Here is a 9135-nt window from a genome sequence, read left to right on the forward strand (position 1 = left end):
GCCCTCAGGCAAAAACATTGTGTAATCAGTGTGTATGACTGGAACCACCAACAGTCTGCAAGAGTTTTGATGAACAATTAAACTGTTCAGTCTTTCTCTTAAACACAGGTCCATGCGAGTTTCTCCAGATCTTGTTCAAACCTTTAATGTGGCTCTGGTGATTTCAATCGCACAGACTGATTACATAACAATACTTTTGCTTAAGGGCTCTTCCACTCACATTAGAGATATGGGGACAGCAGTCAACGCATATTTCAGCTATGGGCAGCACAATCACACACAGGTTTCCTTGAAAACTCTAACCTCTAATAACCTCTAAGCAAATGGCTTTAATATGTCAGGGATATGATGAAACATGTCCTCTCCAGGCAGAATTCATCTTCTCAGCATTTTTTTTTCCTAGCTAGTTGGTACACAGATGTTTAAAGCATCTTTTGCATGGTGGATCTACATTGCACAACTCAATCGTGTGAAGCTGATTTTTGTTTAACGGTTTTTTCTTCTTCTTGCAGATAGGATATTGTTTCCTTAACATTATGAAAAAATAAAAAAATAAAAGGATTCAGTGCAGGCCAGGGGTCTCATTTATAAAACTGTGCATAGGATCCTAATTAAAAGTGTACGTGTGCCCGAAAGGCAAAAAAAAAAAAAAAAAAAAAAAAAGTGCACAGAATACCACCAGAAAAGTGTTCAAAGCATCGCATCCACTATAAATATTTCTATTTATGAGAATATACAAAAAAAAATAGTAACTTCTCAGTAATGATTTCAAGTAATTTAAGTGCTTTCAAGTAATTTAACTCTGTTGCCTTTGGCTTGCTCAGTTGGGGATATTTTGGGGATATTTAATTTAATTTTATCAATCAATAAATTCCTCTTGAAACAAACTTTGTTGTATTATTTTAATTTAATACTGTGAAGCTGTTTTGATACAATCTGTATTGTGAAAAGCGCTATACAAATAAACTTGACTTAACTCCATTAATGAGAATTTAATCTAAATGTGTATATCAGATGTAAAACAGTTTAAATCATTCTTTTATTTAAACTATTATTGTGAACATGCATTGCATTTATGATAAGGAATCATGACTCATGTTTTCCTTTATCTGCCGTCAGTCCCTCAGCTCACTATCGGTGTCGCCAAACTGCTCCGTCTCCCAAATGTTTGTACAAATGGCAAATTTTCCAGTCAAGTTTGTTTTTATAAATCACAACTTTAAGTGGCATACACCTCTTTCAGGGCCTGTTTTGTGCGTACACAACGGGGCCTCAATAAATGAGGCCCCAGGTCATTTTCTGTGGCCAAAAAAACAATATAAACAGCATTATATAACAATGAAAATAAGTGTCAAAAAATAGGTGACAAGGCAAAGCCAGAGGAGTGTAGTCCCGAGGCAAGGGAAGGCCGACCAAGCGGAGCCTGGGGGACGAGGGAGCCCGGCGAAGCTGGTGGACTGATAGGCCACAGTGGAGATGATAGGCCACAGTGGAGATGAGGGAGGTAGAGCCAAGGTGAAGCTAATGGACCGTCGGGCTGAGGCGGAGTCCTGGTCGGGGAGGTCGGAGGCGGAGACTGGGGATCCACCAGCCAGGCTGGAGCTGCAGGCTGGCAGACCCACGGTGACCCCACCTCCCCGAAGGTGGTTTGATGAGCTGAGGGGCTGACAGGCAGGGGCGGAATTGAGAGGTGGCAGATGGGAGGCTGGGTGGGAATTCGGGAACAGACTCAGGCTCGGGAACTGGCTCAAGCTCGAGAACAGGCTCAGGAACAGATTCAGGCTCAGTTCTTGGGGCAGGAACAGGAACAGGTCGAGGAACAGAACGGGGAACAGGTATAGGCGTGGCAGCAGCCATCCTGGCTGAGGGCTCAGGCTGGGCAGGCATGACGTGAAGAAGCCTTGGGTCTAGCGGTGTTCTGGATCGAGGCACGACACTCTAGACACCGGAGGACGGTCGTGTCCGGGAGGTTGATGGGATGGTTGAATGTGGCCCCAATCCGGAACAAGGTAATCAGGCTCTCGTCGTCGAGGGTGCTAGTGACAGCAAGGCAGCAAAAGTCCTTGGTAAATGAAAAAAAGTTTGCTCTCCTGAGCCATGACGATAATTCTAACCCTATCATTCATGTTGGCTGGTCCAATCTTCTGTCACGGTGTGGTGCAGAAGAAGTCAAAGAAGAATCAAAAGTTCCAATGCAAACTTTTACTCACAATGACAGACAGACAGACAGACAGACAGACAGACAGACAGACAGACTGACAAGACTAACGAGGAAACAGGTGTGACAGATGAACTAATGAGGGTTACCGTGGAAACAAAGGAGTGGCGGGAAAACAGAACAAAGGAAGACGTGACTAATGAAAACACAACTGTGACAATATATATATATATATATATATATATATATATATATATATATATATGAGAAATAAAGTCGAAAGAATAAGAAATTGTTATTTTACTCTGATGTGAAAACGGGTTTCACAATATTCAACTGTCATTTAATTGCAACAAATTGTAGAATATTGAAAGAAAATACTGTGAAAGTACAGCAATTTTATTTTATTTTTTTAAGGAAAATTATTACAACAACCTTTCTTTTAAAATGTTACAAAGTCACTTTCTCCACATTCTGATTCCGTTGTTGTGATCCTCTTTTCTCTTTTCCTTTATGGCTACAGGAAGCTGGCTTAGTGCTGGGTGTCTGAATGAGTTTGCCAGGCTTTCTATGGGAGAAATACATAATTAATGAAGAGTGTGCTATTTCTCTGAACACACAGGGAATCACTTCTTTCAACTTTGTCTCAGACCCCCAACGGGCAGCGTCTGCAGGGTTCTCATGACACACAAACACACATGCACACACACACACAAACACAAGCACGACCCCCCGGTGCCCTCTCCCCCGTCTCATGCTGAACAGACACGAAAGGAGCAACTCTCACTCTCTCTCCGCATCTTCCATTCTCTCACCCTCTCCCTCCTTTTCTCTTTCTTGCCCATATTTCTCCTCCTATCGAACCCTAAAGTCTTACTCTCTCCTGTGTGCAGTGGCAGCATGCTGAGGCTAAATTAATTTGGCAGTGCTGCTTTTTTATTTATTTTCTTTTGTTGCTTTTTAACTTTGTGATTAGTCCACAGCCCCAGATTCATACTTGGCAATTCCGTTTAGCAGACAATGATCTTATCCTGTAGTCAAATATTGTAAGTACATGCTTCCAGTGGGTATCTGTGCCAGGACAGAGGGAGAGAGAGAGAGAGAGAGAGAGAGAGAGAGAGGGAGAGAGAGAGAGAGGGAGAGGGGAGAGAGAGAGAGAGAGAGAGGACTAAACGAGGAAAAACTCTCATAAGATGAAAAGCGAAAAACACCATAGAAAAATAGTCTTCTGATGTACATGCATCCATTAAAAATCCTGGAAAAAACTAGCTTCTAATTTGTTTCTTTATAGCTGGAACAAACATTGTGTTATACTAATGTGAAAATGAAAGAATGGCAACTAGTAGCTGGGAATAAATTATAAACTCACACTAAGTCTTTTATATGGTGTGCACAAATCCTTACATCCGACAGTAGGAGTAAAAGCCCTTAACTGACTCGTTTCCTAAAAGAACATAAAGGCATCTGAACTATACAGACAGTGAAATGACAAGAAACAAATGGGACGCAGTGCTGCACTTGTGCAGCTCGTAAATAAGGCATAGAGTAGGCTGAATATACTGTATGTGCTGAGATTGCTTCTGTCACTTACCCTGGAAAAATGCAGGCCAAATATGGGTTGATGGAGAAGATCTCTTCTTATAGGGCCACAGGAGAAATGTCAGTGCAAGGCTGCTTTTAAATTCGGGATATAAGAAAAAGAACTAAAATATGTATTTGGATCTCATTGATACTTAAATCTTGAAAGTTATTTATTACTGAAATAAAATGAGTTTTAAACAATCAATATAAATATTAAATTATTACTATTAAATATGATTTATAATGACATTTTATTTATAAAACTTACATAATACAATAATAATATAATAATAATATATATAATATATATATATATATATATTGTTAATTGTTAAATTGTTAAATATATATATTAGTTATAAAATTTTTATTTTAAATAATGATTATTAAATCAGTTAATAATTAAACTATAATCGAATTTTAACAATTACAACAACAACAACAATAATAATAATAATAAAATAATTTAATATGATAATATTGATTTAATAATAATTAAAAAAGGGTCATCAATTTTTTTTATCTGTATATGGCTACATTTTAAACAATGATTATTTAATTATTTAATTATTTAATCATTTATTAGTGAATTTTAACAAAAACAATACTAAAAATAATAATTATTTTGAATGGGTTGATTGAATATTATTAATATTAAAGTATTTTAAATATTTCTTACAAATAAAAAAAAGAGTCATCAATAGTTTTGGTCTGTTTGGTCAGAGGAGACTGTACATTAAAAAAAAAATAAAAAAAAATATTATTAAATCTGCTTAAATGTCCACCTAAATCTTGAAAGTGATTTATTATTGAAATACGTTTTTTGCCTTTTAAACATTCAGTGTAGATATAAAATTATTACTATTTAATATTGCATTTTATTTATAAAACATACATAATAATATACAACAATAATAATACAGTTATCATATTTTCATTTTTAAGGTTTATACATAACATCTAATAATAATAATAATAACAGCATCAACAACAAAACGACAATAACAACAATAATAATTTATAGTTATGATTATTATTATTACTATCATCTCCTAAATAATAACAAAATCTTGAAAGTTGTTTATCATTGAAATAAAATAATATAATTTTAAACATTACATTTTATGAAATTTAATGAAAATAAAATAAATTTTTTGAAACAGTATTAATTAGAATATTGTTTTGTACTTTAGAATTATTATTATTATAAATACATTATTATTATTATTATTATTATAGGAAGAACAGATGGAGAGGAAGGGTATAGGCCTGGGTAAATGTCAAGTTCTTCAGAAATACAGTGTTGCGTTCTTCTCCGAGACTTTGGGTTGAAGATCCAATTGCAGCTTTATTGGGACAATCCAGAATCATAATCCATACAACAGGCAAAAGGTCAATAACCACAGGGCAATCCAGATAATAACAGAGTCCAAGACACAGGCAAACACGGAAATCCAGGGAGACGAGCAGAAGATCAAAACCAAGAAACAGGAAACCAGAATAACGAAAAAAAAAAAAATACAGTGTAACAACATGAATGAACACACAGGCTATAAATAAGCAAATATAAATGAGCTAATAGACCTTATTCAGAGCAGCGCCATGACAGGTAAGTGAGGCTGTGAGGGATAGACTTGCCGTGTTTCCAATGGCATCCGCTGTCAAAAGCTGTATAAAGCTCCTAGATTACTTACAATTTTCCACAGCTTATATTGTTGGAAGTTTTCTGTCAACTGAAATTTCTTGGAAAGATATTTTTCCAGTGTTTCATGAGCAGAACAATCCAAAAACACATTAAACAACAGTACAGCCCATTGAAGAGATGCATGTCTGTCCCTCACAGCCTCGCTTTCATTCACATTAAAAATCAAAAATGGCGCTGCTGTCAATAAGGTCTATGACAAACAGGTGAAAGTAATCAGCACATAATGAGTCCAGGCTTTATGGGAAATGCAGTTCATTAAATGGTTGCAATGGATGGAAGAGTGCCCTCTGGTGGATATTATGGGCGGATGTGACATACAGCATCCGTTATTTATTATCACATAACAAATTTCACATTGCCATATCAAAGTCACTGGGGTGTGTTGAGAATCACTCCACAAATAAAAGCAGGTTTACCAGCCACTCAAGTTTGGTGAGATCATTTTCCATTACAGTCCTGTCCTGCTCAAGGAGCAAAACATGTAATATTTAATAACCGTCAAGATACCACAACATAAAACATTTAATCCATGGGAATGATTCTGTTTGATGCAGCTGTTAAAACAACCTTCTTCTGGAACATCGATCGATGTAAATCACTGTTCGTTCTAAGCAGCTCTCTAAAACTCTCTTCCACAATTACTCATTTAAAACCTTTCCTTCTGTTCTAGTTTGTCTGAGCAAATGTTTTGAAGAAGTGTATGACATATCATGGCACAAACATCACCGAAGTTAAATAAGGTTGTTCTTTGGGTTCACCAGCCATCTGCTCAGTTCATTACACAGAAAAGGTGTCAAAGAAGCTTTATGAATCATTCATGATTAAGAGCTGTTAGCTTGACTCTTTAGATTCTTAGAACTGTTGTGGCCTTGCAAATCATTGGCAACATTCTAGGGATTCTATTTATGTAATGTGTCCTCGATCTAATTCTCTCTCTGTGTTAGCCGTCGGCCTGCCTGACTGTTTTTCTCTCTGTGCTGTGTTTGAGGACATGTTTCGCTAATGCTGCCCGACCACTCGCAGCCAGAGAGTCTGGCACAGGAATGATTACCTGTCTGTATGATCAATTACCTGATTACTCTCTGGATACACACTCGTGGCATGTCTCTGGAGTCATGCTCGCACACACACACACACACACACACACACACACACACACACACACGGTGGGAGAGACTGAACGCCAGTGCACTTTCTGACAGGAATGGGATGTGAAAAGAGAGGACAGAAAGAGAGAGAGAGAGAGAGAGAAAAGAAAGAGAGGAGTTGCTTGTGGCTGGAAACACTCTTTTGTTTCTTGCTTCAAAATAAGTGTCTCTTCTCTTTATGATCCAAACTCAGTGATAGTGATATAAGAACATTTAAAACTACAGACCACATCGTTGCCAGTCATTTTCCCTAAGTTGATGCATTTCCTATTGAAACAATTTGTTTTACTTGCTGTTTCAATAGAAAATACATAAACAAAGGAAATTATTAACAACAACAATTATTGTGTGTTGTCGTATATCAAGGCACCAGCGTGTGTGTTTGTGTGTGTTGCTGTGTATTCACTCATTTCACATGAGTCTCTCACAAAAACCAGTGAAAAAGGGAATGGCAGTTTATATTCACTTGGAGGACATATTGATAATATTAATAAACATTAATGTTCATAAAATATTAGAATTTGTAGCTTTATTTTAGCTTTGAATTGCACACATTTTACAACCTGGCACACACACACAAGTTAAGAGGTTCCTGCTGGTGTCTTTCAACACCTGATGTCCATTGCGATGGACATTCAATTTGAAGAAAAAAAAAAAGGGCTTACTCCTCATCCTGTCTAGCCGGATAGCCTTGCCTATCTTTTGTGATATTACTCAATCAGATTAGCTCAATCAGATTACGTGTGCGGTCATATCTTCATTGTGATTAATTGATCAGGAACCAATCAGTGACCAGACTCATTTTATAACAAAAACCATGGGTCTGAAGGGGTTGAGAATGTCTGATGGCACCTGTAAAACTCACGCTGATTTGTAGCCAGTAACATTAGGAGTGAGACCAAGAACTATTTGTTGTATCAACCTCAGTTTGACCTTTTTGTATCATTTTTTTCCCCAGACACACACACTCACACACACACAGGTGCATGCACATCAACAGACCCCTTGAATAGCAGCATGACAGTTCACAGCAGCTGAAAAAAGGTTTACTGTTACAGAGGAACACACTAACCTTCCTGAACCCTCGCACACACCGGTCCCATCAAATCCCGTACAAGAGAAACACATTAGACCCTCCTAAATCACACACACGCTGACATACACACATATACTCACCGGAGAACCCATATGACCACGACTAGAGTCTGATTATACAAGCCTTTGCCCGGAGGGATTTATGGGTAAAGATGGTGCATCTGAGAGATGGAGAGATTACGCAACAGAGACAGCTGTCAAGTCATACATTTCTTCATTACACATCATCAGGTCTACAGGTGCAGTTATTTCACACTGGAACAATTCCTTTTTATCGACATATCAAAATAAGTTCAGATTGAGTTTACCTATAAAACAGGTCGGCTGTGAAAAGCAACTTATTGTGAGATCTTCGGAAAGCACTATGACCAGAAGGGTGAAAGATACTGTGAAGGAAATTGCTCACTTCATGAGAGAGAATATATATTTTGCTGGGGAGAAAGAGAACTGGTCTTAACACATATTCTAAGCCAGTCTTGTAGAGCAATCACACATATTAGACTGAAGGATGACTGCACACACACACACACACACACACACACATATGCTGTAGACTGTAAGTGTTCTGAAATGAGAAGTCTTCACGATGATATGGTTTAAATGAGATTATCTTCCCCACACAGCCATTGCACAAACCCAGACTGAAGGAGAGCGGCTCTTTATGACAGCGAAAGCTTGATCTGGATTTCCATCCATGCTGATAGAGCCAAAGCAGATTCTTTTACATTCATAAGCCCTCATCTGCATTATCAGCAGGTGCTATAAAATGAAGGAAGACAGCAATGTTGTCATCAGTATGTTTGAATTATTCATGTGCAATTAAGCAGTGGCAAATATCATATCACAATGAGTTATTGCTCATTAAAGTGTGAGATAAAAATGCTCAAAATACATAAATAAATAACCTTAGCGAGTCGTTTATTGTCTGACGTATAAGGCTGTTTGTCACTCTAAAGATGTAGTTGAGCTTTTACATTAAGGTATTAAGACGCTCTAGTTCGACCCTTGACTGAATGCGCTGTGATTTGTGACTTATAAGAGAGATATTACACGCATGATGTCATGCACAGAGAGTAAAGCATTGTTGATCCCTTGTTATTACACAGTATTATACACACTGCAATGTTTGCAATTACACTCGTTTTCCCATGGGCCTGTTCATTCACACATTTTTTAATTGAGTTAGATGGAAAAAAAAGAGTTGTTTACTGACACTAAGTTACAATATTTAGGGCAATTTTAAATCCCATCCTAAATGTATTCTGCAGATCCTACAACTTTCTTTTTTTTTTTGCATTAGATTAGAGATACAAGCATAAGGGATATAACTATTAGAAATAATATTTATGTTCATATTTATTTACTTATTTATTATTGTGTATTTTTTTTTTACACAAATTAAGGTTTAGTGACAGGTTTGCAAGAGATTGAAATGTCATATAAAATGA

This window comes from Leuciscus leuciscus (genome assembly GCF_965113295.1).
Source record: "Leuciscus leuciscus genome assembly, chromosome: 24".
Taxonomy (NCBI): Eukaryota; Metazoa; Chordata; class Actinopteri; order Cypriniformes; family Leuciscidae; genus Leuciscus; species Leuciscus leuciscus.